Here is a 13940-nt window from a genome sequence, read left to right as displayed (position 1 = left end):
CGATCCTACTGCCTCAGCCTTCAAAGTAGCTTGAAGTACACCACTGAGCCTGGCTGCAATTATTATTTTTATATTCTATTATTCACAGTTAGATTTCAAAGAAACCTCCCAAGATCAAGAATTGCATTTTGAAAACATTTTTTGTTGGAGAAATAGAACTTAAGAGAGTTTCAGAACTATTTTCATAATAGGTTTTCATGAAACCATAAATTTATAATTTTTTAGAATCTTTGCAATACTCTTAATAACTATCATCTATTTGACTGATGTTAACTGAAGACTTTTTCTAAGCCATAAATATAACTGAGTGTTGTGGTGTAGATGTGCTTTCAGTGTGTTGAGCTGAGGGTTGGTAGCTTGGTCCTCAGTGTGGCGATGTAGAGGTAAGGGGACCTTTAAGAGGAGGAGCCTAGTGCTAGTCACTGGGGTCATGCCTTTGAGAAAGATGAAGGCAGTTCCCATCGGATTCTGTGCTGGTTCTCATGAAGATGTTGTTATAGAAGCGCCCCTGCCCCTCTCTGGCTTCCTGTGGGGTGGTGTCATCTCTCCCTCTCATAGGCTCCCCTGCCCCTGTGGAGACATCCACCATGAAGTGAGGCAGCTCAGGGGCCCTCACTAGAGTCAACACCATGCTGTCTGGACTCCTGGCCTCCAAATAAACCTCTCTTTGTGAGCACCTCGCCTTAGGCAGTTCATTACAGTAACAGGACACAGACTAAATCAATGAGCAAATTAGAAGACAAAATAAAGCAAGTTTTTAAGATCAGAGAAAAAAAACAACATGCTTCTAGATTGAAGTCACAGAGCAGAATGCTTGACAATGACCCAGGTAAATTAAAGGATGTAATGTCCACTGAAGAGCCAGTCACTCCAAGAGGCAGCTGTATTTCTCCAGGTGGGGAACATAATGGCCTTTGTTTGTTCTTAGGTTCATGATGCCACTTCTCAACCACAAGTCCATGAAAACTGGGCACAATGTTCAAAAGATTTAGCAGTCTATGTGTCCTGGATGCTGACCAGTCAGAGTGGATGGTGGCGGTAGAATGATTTGGCATCCCTCCTGGCGATGCCAACATGAAACCAGTGTGATGTCCCTGTGGCGTGGTGGGTACTGAAATCATGTTTCTTAAATTGCCAACCACATTCTGCCTGATTTATGGGAGAATTGCCTCTGTGGTGTGCTATGTGTGGAAGGTCCTCTCTCCTTCTGAACTTCCCTAAGGGGTTGCTTTAGAAGAAAGGGAGTCCTTCGGGATCTTTCTGAATGGATTTTTGGAAGGTGATTAACTGGTTCCTTAGCTTATAATGTCCTTAAAAAATGTTTGTCCATGTTTGAGTGATAGCTCATGTGCAAGCGTGTGTGGGTTTGTGTGTGCTTGTGTGTGCATGGTACATATGCATGCACATAGAAATGCACCGACCTTCGCCTACAGCCAGCAGTACCACCCTCTTTCCTTGCAGGAACGAGAAACATCAGAGCGCCCAGCACACTGGCCTGCCTTCTGGCATTCAGGGCTCCTAGTGTCTAAAATACTATTTTTGACATGCAGCTGTTGAGTTGAAACATCTGACAGTTTCTCTTCTCCAGGATGGTTTGGTGTGAGATACCAGTAAACGATCATTTGTTTCAGTTCTTATAAGAGTCAGGAGACTAATATTAGACTGTGGTTCCTCCCACATATGGTCCTTTCCTTTGACTTTTAGCCCAGAGGATCCCAGACCCTGGGAAAACACTCGGAACCATTTTCCAGCATTTGGGGCTTTTATCCTTGAGACTTGTGAGGTCCTGTCTGGTCCACAAAGTGTGACCAAATGGGAGAATGGGAACGGTCAGGGTCACTCGCCCACACCTCTGTGAGTCCATGTGGTGTCCTGGCTGCACTGGCCAGATTTCCTCGTGTTTCCTTCCCTGTGGACCTGGAGACTAACTGGCCATGATTCACTGAAACAAGTCATTTGAGGGTGGTTAGTAAGATGTCCTCTCAGTTTGGAAGGGAAGTGGTGATAAAATATTAACAACTGTAAGACTGAGCAGCTGTCACCCACTCTGAATGGACTCTGGCCCTGGAGCTTGGGAAGGCTCCTGGAAGACCCTTGTTTGTAGACTCAGGGGCTCAGGAAAGCAAGTCTCTGCCAACTGGTCTGGAACATATTCGCTGATCTCGACAACGGGCAGACCTGCTGTGGCGTGCTCGTGGGAGAATCCCCAGCCCTAGCCTTACCCCGCTCTGGGTTATCTGTCCTCGTGGTGTTGCTCAACCTGGCCTAGGTGATGATTCACAGTGAGAACACTTTCTATAGCTAGATGACCTTTGCCCTTACCTGGAAAATCATTTAAGACATGTTTTTAATCTGTATAGGAGAGATGGTAGTGACACAGAGCCAGGTCATCTCTGACTTATGTCAACTGAAGTGCTGTGTGACCAGTTCTGCTATAGGGTAGCTGGAGACCCCGATGTTAATCATGGGGTGTGATGCTCTGGGCCACTCTCTGGTAGGTCCCATGAGGTTGTGTTCTGGTCACCACATCTGTGGAAGAAGTGACACCCCAGAGTGTATGTCCATGGTGAAGCATGTCGTGTGGGAAAGGGTGCAGGGTGCTTGATACGGGCACCCTTACTGGTCCCTCTGTTTTTCCCTGGGCTTATTCAGTGATGCCTCAAATGGGCAAAATACAGCCAGAGAGCGGGAGTTAGATGGAGCTAGCCCTGGAGTCCACCAAAGGAAGAATGATGGAAGGAAAATGAAGTGCTATGTTAATGTCAGTTCAAGGTCAGGGCCAGTCAGTGGAAGGAATATCTGTGAAGCAACTGTTGGGTCCTGGTTCCTATATGAGGTCAAGAAAAAAATGTGAAGAAGAGTGCTGCAAGTGTAGACCAGTGGTAGTGCGCTTGCCTGTCCCCCGCGAGGCCCTGGGGTTTGATCCCTAGCATTGAACAAATAATGATAATACATAAAGATGAAGAAGCTTTAGTTGATTATAGGATACAGATCTGAGAATTCATGAGAAAACATCACAACATGTGCCTTCAGAGATGGTTCAGAAGATCCCAAAGGAGGGCAGGGAGGAAGCAATCAGGTCTCCTGAGGAAATAATTAATCAGGAAATTATCCACAAAACAATGAATGACAGATCTGGGTTTTGAGGATGAATTCCTCTTTGACTAAGGCTGACGCATGAGAATAGAAGCATATTCCAGGCTGCAGGGACAGCATCTGCCACACCCAGGGAGGGCCTCCTGCATATCCAGAGAGCCCTGGGAGGCTTGGAACCAAGTATCTGTTGGAACCAATTATTTCATGAGGCAGCCCTCGCTGATATTCTTTTGGGATATTCTACCTACATAGTAGGAGCTAGAAGTTCCATTTGTTCATTCATTTTGAAGTATTTGCTTATATATTTCCATATTTCTTCAGTTTTCCTTAGTCAAGGAATCGTCTCCTCCAATCACTCTGTGAAGAAAGTACTTAGCAAAAGGTTTTCTGAGTTGAAGAAAAGGGAAACATTCAAATGTGAATAAAATTCAGACTTTTGTTTCAATATTTCCCCCCCCCCCCAGCGGGGACTCTTATTTTGCATAAGAAAGACCTTCTGCTTGATCAGCTTTGTAAATTTTACTACCATTTAACAAAAATGTATCTCCAGCATCCAAAACCTCAGAGATTCAGGTTCTCAGAGGAAAAATTGGAATTTTGTAAATGACCAATGACTAATGAAAAAGAAAGATGATAAATTTAGAGTTCTTTCTCTCTCACCCCTGCCCACCAGTTCTCCCCCATGAAGGACCCCACACTCAATTGAAGATATAAAATCTTTTTTAAATCCTTTAGATTGATTTTAACATTATGTTAATTTTATCTCCAAGCATTGGGTTTCCTGAGCATTTATTTATTGAACAAGAGCCAGAAAATGAGGACAGGTGGACACCAAGAGAGCGGCGGGTGGGGGGGCGGGGGGAAGGGGACAGAGGAAAGGGTTGGCCACAGCAACAGTGCCAGGGACAAGCTACCCTCCCCAAGCACTTAGGAATGTTCTGGCTGCTCTCAGACCAGCCCTTTCCCCACCTGTCACCAGCCGCCAGTCACCACTGCAGCAGCAAGGAAGGGTCATCTCTGTGCCCCGTTAGCTGTCCGTCATCGCTGGACTTGAAAAGCACACATCATGTAAAAACTGTCACATGTTCCAAAATCTTAAGCTGATGGCTTCCACATAGCAAATAATTGTCCCTATAAATGATTACTCTTTTCTAAACCCTGTGAAATGTCTGTTGAGTTCACTGCCAGGTGCCACATTATCACTTACACAAAAATGTCTGTATAAAAATAACTTCCCCCACTGGAATGGTGGCATACTCGGAGGGAGCTATTTATGCTTCAGTTCAGTTTCAGACATTTTTTTTTTTTTTTTGAGAAATGAGCTGAATGGAAAGAATTGAAGCAATATGGGCACCTCTGGAAAGATGTGGCAGATGTTAGTTCTTGAATTGGTGGAAATAAAAATGACAACCTTTCATTTCGCTTAAGAGGTCTGGTGTTCTGCTGACTTTTTAATATAATCTGGAGCAGAAGTTACTTGCTGTGAAAAACACTGGCTTTTTGGCATCAAACTTTTGGCTTGAGAAGCTGCTGGCCTTCCTTCTGCCTCCTGGCCATGATGCTCCTTAAAACAGGACCCTGTAGAGGGGATGCCCAGGGTGTTGGGGCTGTTAACTGGAAGAGGCTCTTTACAAAACTCCTCCATGTCTGATGGCAACTCGAGGCAACCTGTCACAGTAGCTAAGTCACAGGTTCCTGGTGGCCTGTGTTGCTTGTTTCAGGTGTGTCCCTCACAGTCTCAGCAGAGCTCAGGCCCTTATTTCTGGTGACCTCTTAACTTGCCTCTATGGGGCACTCACCCTATTTCCTCCACTCCCTCCTCTTAAATGGCAAGGACTGGGTCATGTTCATGGGCATCCCCAGGACCCAGAATGGAGTTGAGACCCACACGGAGGCTGAGTGAGCATTTGTTGAAGGAGCTTGTGCCATAAGAGTGACAACAGGGTGAAGTGGCTGGGGAGGTTGGAGCAACTCATGGACAGGTTGGAAGGGGAAGGAGACCCAGAACTGGAACCCCAGGTCACCTGCGACCATGGGTAGAACTTCATGCCCAAATGGTAGTGTAAAAAGAATAAGTGAGCCTCAGCTCTGCTACACTTCTAATATGGTTCATACGCAACAATTTGGAAAAGTTGACATCTCCAGCCTCTCCAAATAGAAATTTGGTTTCATTCACCATAATAATTCCAAATTTAATTGTTACTCATTCACATTTAGCCAAAAGTGCACAGTATTTAAAATTTTTGATTAAGCCAAATAATTTTTAATTGTCTCAGCAATTCCTTGTAAATTTTTATTTCCTATTTTTTTAATATGATTTACTTAAATCGTTCCTGGTACTTAACTTTTCTGGTCATTCAGAAACATTTGACTGAAATCATCCTTTGGAGATGATTCATCATCAGAGTACTAAGTAGGGTGCCCTTGACACAGAGTTAGCAGCAAATTTTTGAAAAGGAGGTTAAATAAAATGCATTCATTTTTTAAAACAAAATCCTTTGGTGAGCTAGGGCAGGCTGTTTGTGAAGCTGCTTTCTGGTATTCAAACACTTAAAAAAAAAAAAAAAGAAACACTTAGAAACCAACATCCTTAGAATAGGGATGCTTAGTCCAATGAAAGCTTCCAAGTGTTGGAGCCAGTACTGCCAGCAGCTGAACTTGCTTACATCCTGCTGCAAGAAAGGTGGATGGCAGGAGGCTAGTGTTACAGGCTGTTCCTCTCAAGGCCATTAAACTGTCCCCACCTCCTTTCCCATACACAGAGCCTTTTGATGCAAAGGAGCAAGGGGCTGCTCATTCACAAATAAACATTCCCCAGTTCAAACAGCCTGTCTTGTGCTTCAATTTAAAAAGAGGTTGAAAGAGTTATTTGCTTTCTCTTCTCTTCAGGGTACAGAAGCAAAGCAGGAGCCTCCACAAGTTTTGCTTTTTCCAGTGGTAAACGCTTTCGAAAGATGAAGTGGCCAGGAAAAGAGACAGATTTTCTTGAAGCCACTAATGGGAAGTCATTCTTGCAATGAGGCTAGCAGACTCCACCATCTGAGAACAAGCGCGATGCTGTCCTTCAGGAGTGAGCACATAAAATGGCTGTCAGTGAGCCTAAAGGGTCCTCTTACAGCAAATCAGAGAATTCATTCAGTAAGTATTCTCAGTCTGCAAGATAGCAGTGGGCTACAAGATCATGGGCCTGCATACTAGGGTGCCCAGGGCAAGCAATGCCCTTGTGGACAGGCACAGGTGGATGGGCTCTGTCCCTACTCATCTAGACCAATGATGGCACCTGATTTCAGATTCACATACATCTGTGACTCAAACTCTCTGACACACTAGAGAGAATGACAGGTGCTAACTAGATACAGAACCTAAGAGAGCCATCACATGCTGACTCAGGGGCAAGCAATGTGGCTAAAAGGGCCTGGTAGGATTGGAAAGTCCAAGCCTGAATCTTAGACACACGCACCTCAGTAGGCTGATGGGCTCCTCCTCAACACATTCTGAATTATCCACAGCATTGGTATTTGTGGACATATTTTGATTCTGTAATAATGCAGAATGGGGATTATTCATTCAAGAGGTATTTCTTGACTACCATTACATGGTATTGTGCTGCTGTGACTTTTGAATGCTGGGAACATGTGCAGGGACATAGTCTCAGCACTCAAATTACCTAGAGGAGTTATTCATGGTTTTCCAAAAGAAAGAAAGAAAGGAAGAGAGAGAGAGAGAGAGAGAGAGAGAGAGAGGAAGGAAGGAAACAGATATTGATAATAAATTTTTCAAAACATGGCAAGCATTCTAGAATTTGCATAGGTTGCATGGTGTGAGATAATGTGATAGAAATCTTTGTCTTCTGCTGATTAAAGAGATATTGGACAACTTAAATTCTAGAGAAGAGCTCTTCCACGGAAGTAAAGAACCAAGAACAAAAAATTGAATCTATGAAATAGCAAAATAGAATTTTGAATGACTGCTTTACCATGTTGTTACTGTGGGTTGAATAGGGATGCTTAGTCCAATGAAAGCTTCCAAGTGTTGGGAGCCATAAAAAACCCGTGTTGTTTTGACATGGGGTCTTGCTATGTTGCCCAGGCTCTCCTCCAACTTCTGCCTCAGCCTGCCTAGTAGCTGGAACTGCAGGCTAGTACCACCACACTCAGCTTGTGGATGGGTTCTTAACCACTGGGGGCTCAGTTTCTGAATATAAAAATATCTACTTCGAATTGCTGGGTGAAGACTACATTTACTAATGGCTAGCCCATGATAGACCTTCTGTAAATGTTGGTGCTTTTCCACAAAGACTTTTCCTTTTTCTGTATTTCAATCCACTAGATTCACAAGAAATGGGTCTACTGCATGGAAGATCTGATGTGTCAATCACGAAGGCCTATGAAGGAGCTGATAGTTAGACTTCTCCAGCAATGTGGTGACCAAGCCATCCTAACACCATCCCTCTTTAGAACACACAAAAAAACTGTGGATAAAATATCAATGCTTTTTAAGTGCATGGCTTATGGCAATGTTCAGATGTCAAAAAGTGTATGTGGGATCACTAATCCTGATGGGTGGCTGCTAGCTCTGGCAGCAGTCTAAGCCTGTCTCACTACTTCAGTGAATCAGAGTTCTGGCTTAATTTAATTGTAAACTGGTGGTAACTTGATCCCACCTAATACTAGGGTCATCAAAAACTTACAATCTTAAAGAATTGATGAATTAAAATATATTTATTTTTTCACAAGTGCAAACATCCAGCGAATTTATCCACTACAGTTCTGATTGTAGACAGAGGAGAAAGGAGTGTGTTCTTTGAAAATTTGGAGAATTTATTACCATTCTTCACACAGGTTTGAGGCCCAATTCACAGTGTACATGGAGCCTGCAAAACATCAAGTTGAGAAGGTGACATTCTGTGGCCGGATTGGTGGTAGCCCAAGGTATTTGGCAGTGAAGACAGATCTTCCCAAGAGTAAAGTACCCTCAAAGGAAAGAGTGCTTTAAAGAAAGGCACTCTTCAAAGAAAGTACCTCAGGCTTCAAAGAAAGTTCCAAAATTCATGAGCTAAAAAAAAAAAAAAAAAAGCACAGACTACATAAGTAAACAGGGTACCATGAGCGAGAATCTGCAGAAACACACCCAGGAGAATGAAACCAGAAAATAGCAGATGTTGACATCATTGGGCAAAAAAGTAACTTAAATATATTCAATATGTTTCTCTTAAAAGAATATGAAAAGGTTGACTTGAAAACAACAAAAGAGAAAGGGAATGAAAAGTAATGAGTCTGATTTGAAAAAGTAGCAAATATATCTTCCCGGAATATATAATAAATAAAGTGTGAAACTCAGTGCAGAGACTGAAGACAGATTAGACACAGCTGAGAAAAGATTTGGTGAAACGCAAATCCATCTCATAAAAGGATGCTGGATATGGTACAGAGTGACGAGGTGTTGGAAATGGCAAAAGGAAGGTTGGAAACATGAGCGTAAAGTGAAAAGGCACAATGCACATTCAGTCAGACTTCAGGGGGGAGACAACAAAGAGAACAAAGGAGGCGCCATCTTGAATTCTCTTGAGTTGACGAAACCCAAGGATCCTCAGAGCTAAGAACTTCAATGAATCCTAAGCAGGATAAATTAAATCAGCCCTAAATCTCTTGTACTAAAATGGCTGATTATCAAAGATAAAGAAACTGTTGGAAAAGTAGCCTTAGAGAAAAGACAAATAGCTTCAAAGGGACCACAATTAGTGAGGCAGCTAGTCCCTCTGCAGGGGCAATAACAGGAGGTAAAATGCAGAGCAGTGTTATCTACAGAAGGCTGACCTAGACCTGGGTGCCCAGGGGAGATGTCTTCAGCAAGATAAAGACACATTCAGATGCACAACAATGAGAGAATCTATTCCCAGCAGATCTTCACTAATGGAACTTCTCTTGAGACTATGTTCAGAAGGAAAGAAATGACCCCAGAAAGAAGGGGGGAGACAGATGAAGGGGTGATGAGCAGAGAAAATACATGGATCTCACAAATCCAATGTGAAACAAAAGTTGCATGCACAGATTAATCCATTCATCAGAGAACCGTTTATAAAAGGTCAAATAGTAGAAATACATCTTGTCTGGGGGAGCATACATGAGAGGAAATCTATAAGGAAAACCAGGTAGTGATAAACACTCAATTTCAGATAGTATTTCCTTATGAGAAGAGAAAGCAAAGGCAGCTTCAATATATATCATGTCCTACTACTGGTGCTGAGTGATCATCTTATATTTTATGTAACTTCTGTATAGGCCACCTATGCCCAGGTATGTTGGCATATTTGAAATATTTCAGAGTATAATAGATTATTTAAAAATCCACTTTGAAAATTGCAGACCACAAATTTTGAACAAAGAATTCAGCATTCTGAATAATCTAATATGTATTAATTCCCATAAAAAGTTGGGAGGATCAGGATGAACACGGAGAAGAAGGTTAGAACATGGCAATATAGACAAGATTCTGCCATACCTGACATCTCTTGAATCAATAATTAGATAAAATGTAGGGGAAAGTTTTACCATGTGTTGATACAATCCACTAGACTATTTGACAATTTGGCCATGTGATCTTTTTGTTTCCTTCCTTGCAGTGGCTCATGGGAAGCTCAAATCTCAGTTTTGTGCTCAGCTACTCTGGATCACAATGGGAATTTAGCATTGATTCCTTCTCCTCATGGTTCCTCAGGACTTTCTGGGGAAGCTCTGAGGCTAGTAGGTTTGGGTGGTGGAGAGGGTCTTGTAGTTGGGTCAGGGATGAATCAGGAGGGATATCAAAGCAAGGGATGGGTAAAGAGTTCTTGGTGCTTCGGTTTTCAAAGCACTTTCTGAGTTGAAGACAGTTGTTGCTCTTGTTCCTCATCCTGTAGGTAGTCATGGGACATGGCTGCTCTTGTTCCATGGTAATCCTATAAATTTGTGCCAATGGAATGAATCAGTGATGCACCCTAGACAGCTCTGTTCCAAGCCACTGCACATGAGTGTGTTCGAGCAGGTGAAAATGTGTGCCCCCATGCAAATGTGCACGCACGCACGCACACACACACACACACACTGCCTCATGTATATGCAAAAGTTCCACAATCCTTTGGTGCTAATGTCTGAGGATGCTAAAGATCGTCAAAGGAAACATGTTCAGTGGCTTTTACACATGCTACCAGGTCCCCAGGGTATGGTTTGTGAAGAACAGAACACTGGAGTGGAATCAGCAACGGAGACTGAGAGGCTGAGATGGGTGAGCCGAGCTAACGCCAGGCAGAAGCCTGGGGTTACACGTGGACCATTTGGGGATCTTTCCTAATTGATAGATAAACAGGGCTGGAGAGCATTTCTGAGAACCTCCTTCTATTCCCCCAAACTGTCTCTACCCCCCTGTCCCTGTGTCTGGTGAGGACTCTGCCCTCAGCCTCCATTTCATAGCTAATCAGCAGGGCTTGTTCCTGGGGGTACATTTGTGGGCCACAGAAGTCGGGGGAGAAGTGCCTGAGAAAGCAGGACTAGAAGCCCTGCAGTCAGAGCCCTGCAGGAAGAGGCACAGCAGTGACCTGCCATGGGGGACCATTGTCACAGGGCCTATCAGGGAGCCCTTCTCCACTCACTGCCACCTACAGAGCTTCACTGAGGGGACACAGGCCATGGAGATGTGGCTCCAGAGGATGAGCTGGCCTTCTGGGTTGTCCTGGAGACCTGCTGAATGACCTAAGAATCTATCTTGGCTCTGGGTTTGTTTCCTAAGTGAGTGGGCCTAAACATTTGGTAAAAGACCGCAGGCCAGAGAGGGAATGCCAGGAACAAAGGCAGAGGCCAGCACTGTGCTACCTGCTGATCCTGAGCCCTTGCTCCCCATGAGTTTCTGGAAAGATGGGAGGGGACAAAGTCGACTTCCAGTCACCTCCAAGAAAAATCTGACATTCCCACAAACAGCACCCTGGTGGCTGCCTGAATCTGACCCTCTGCCCTCCCAAGCTCCCTCCAAGGGCCTCCTTGGCATTTATTTCTATTAATAAGTCAGGCGGGTGGGAAGGAAGAAAGGCAAAGTCGGTCTGCCTGGGCCCAGCGTCTTTAGGATGCATCTAGATCACAATCGGGAGCACAGATGCCTGAGGCTGGAGGGGACAGGCAGGACAAGTTGTCAAGGAGTGGGTGGGAGGACGAGAGGTGGGATGGCAGGATGGACAGGACCATGTGGAGGGACTTCCCCAGAGATCCGGCTCTGGCACCAAAAGTCCTTTCAAATGCGTTGTGCTTCACTGAGATCAAATGCACGGGAACTGGGCAGCTTTCCAACTTGTCCTTAATTGTACTCTTGATAGCACAGCTTTATTATTGGGCTGTAAGCATTGTGAATGCCAAGAAACTCAGACACCATAAAATGAAGGCTGGATTTAAGAACCAAATATTCACCATAGCTTTCACGTGTGTGTCACTGGTGGACAGCACATTTTTCACACCCATGATTTCATTTGGTCCTCGCCACTACTGTGTGAACTATGAATCATGCAGGAACTTACGCACACGTTGTGCATAAGGGAACTGAGGCTAAGAGAGGCTAAGGAACTTTCTCTAGATCCCTCAGCTACCAAGTAGAGAAACTGAGACTCGGATTTAGGACTTCTCTTCATGGTCCTGCACATCTGTGTCCCAGCTACTTCTGATAAAGCCTTGAGTCTGGCACTCAGATGGATGCAGATCATGGACCATGTTTCCTGAAGCACTTTCTTTCCTTGTCAGTAGCACTAGTCACGATCGGGATTGGACAACACCCCTGAAAGTTGGAAACACAAGAGGTTCTGAGCTGTGACATAGAGAAAAACGTGTCTTCTCGGTATTTCTGAACTTTAAGGAAATGCCATAGAAAGGAATCAATATTGCTCTTGGAAAGTTAAGCCAACACTCTCCCATCAATTAGAGAAGCATATCAAGTTCCAGAGAGGTAGGCACTTTGTCCAAACTTAGACGACTCAAAAGTCAGCATGAAATTGAGACCAGGGCCCTTGCTCCTGTTGCTTTTGCAGCCCATGTGAAGGTAAATGCTTCCAAGATTTGGGGGTTAAGGGGGGGGGTGCTCCATTCATAAGAACTTCTGGTCTCAGGGCTCAGGTATAACTTTTTCAGCAGAGAAGTGTAATTCACAAGCCCAAGAAGTCACTCTCTTCAAGCATCAGGGTGGGCACACCTGGCTGGGTTGTGGCTAGGAGTGTCTGCACCTGGAGAGGTGTTTGGCTAGGGCCACTAAGCCCTCCCCTTCCAGTGTGGTCTGTGTGCGTGACGGCCCTGCAGCCACAGTCTGACACTCCTTTTCACGCAGCTGTGGGGAAATGCTCTTAGGCTGCTGTACAGTGTACAACCAACAAACTATCCCGGAAGAGGAAATTTAGCAATTCCTATAAGCCTTCAATATGTCTACCTTTTGATCCAGGGATTCCCCTTTGAGGAACTTAATAGCACAGAGTGGTGCTTATTTTAGCATTTTTCAAACTGCAGATAATTAGCAACAACTTTGAAGGGCAATCAGTGGGCCCTGGGAGGTTATCCAGTAGCACAGTGGAAAACCATCCAGTTCATAAAGAAAGAGCAGGAGCCACACGGACTGTCAGGAAGTGCTGACTACCACGTGTAAATCAGTAAAGCAGATTACAGGACAGCTTATATACTGGATTTTTATATTTTGGAGAAAAGGAAAATATATATGTATACACACATACACCTCTAAGTGATCATATGTGCCTGGGTAATGGATTTGAAAGAAGTACACTATTTTGTGTGGTTGTCAGGTCTTGGAAGAGTGTATGGAGAGGACATTTTTTTTCTTTATTTTTCACAGTCTAGTATTTTTCAGTTTTTTTGATTGTTGTTGTTGTTCATTAAGCAAGTACTACTTTCATAATATCAGTAAGTAAATATTTAAGAAGTAGCCAACACATATGCAGAGCTTGCTCTAGGAGACGCAGGATGCTACACACCTACATATAAGGCAGGTGGTAGTGTCACCTCATCTTATCAACAACAACAACAACAAAATGAGAATCAGAAAGACTGAGTATCTTTCCCAAGTTGCACAACTGGCATAATGGAGACTGGACTTCAGGCCTCCAGACAAAGGGGTCCATGCCACGCCCTTGGTCTGCCCTCCACATGAGGAATATCTATGTACCTGAAGATCTGTGCGGAGCCACTAAAGAACCAGAGAGGGGGACCAGAAGATCTGATTTGATACATGAATGTTAGTTTTAGGGTCACCATGTCTGGTTGTGCAGTTTGCGCACTGCTCATCACCGAGGGGACTGAGCCTTTTCAAAGTGACATGGAGTGCCCTTCTCCGCATTGGATGCTCTGGTGCTGATTTTGGGGCTGACCCACAAGGCAGTAAGGACAGAACTAAGGAAATGTTTCCCTGGCTTTCTCTGGGCTTCCTCTTAGGGGACAAAGACAACCCTTAAACTAAATCATAGTGGCTTTCCCCCCCGTTCTTCGCGGAGGCCAGGGATGGCTTCTGTGGAGCTCAGACATGTGCCGCCTGCGGGAACTGGGTCGAAGGTGCTGGGTTGGAGAGAAGCTGCCCTATGGGCTCTGGCATGGCCTCTTTCGGGAACAAGGCTTTGGACCTTCTGCAAGTGGCCACGGGGATCTTGTTTCAGCTGTGCTGAGCTGCAGGGAAGTCCAGCCTGGGGTCAAGCAAGGCCCGAGAGTCGCCTGGGAACCAGTTCACCCCAGTGCCCTCAGCCCTGGGCCAGGACTCGGAGCTCCTCTTCCTCACCTCTCGGGGGACCCCACAGCTCCTGCCTGCCGCCTCTGGGATCCCTGTGAACACAGAGG

The sequence above is a fragment of the Marmota flaviventris genome, chromosome 8 (genome assembly GCF_047511675.1).
Source record: "Marmota flaviventris isolate mMarFla1 chromosome 8, mMarFla1.hap1, whole genome shotgun sequence".
Classification (NCBI taxonomy): domain Eukaryota; kingdom Metazoa; phylum Chordata; class Mammalia; order Rodentia; family Sciuridae; genus Marmota; species Marmota flaviventris.
This window is presented reverse-complemented; position numbering follows the sequence as displayed.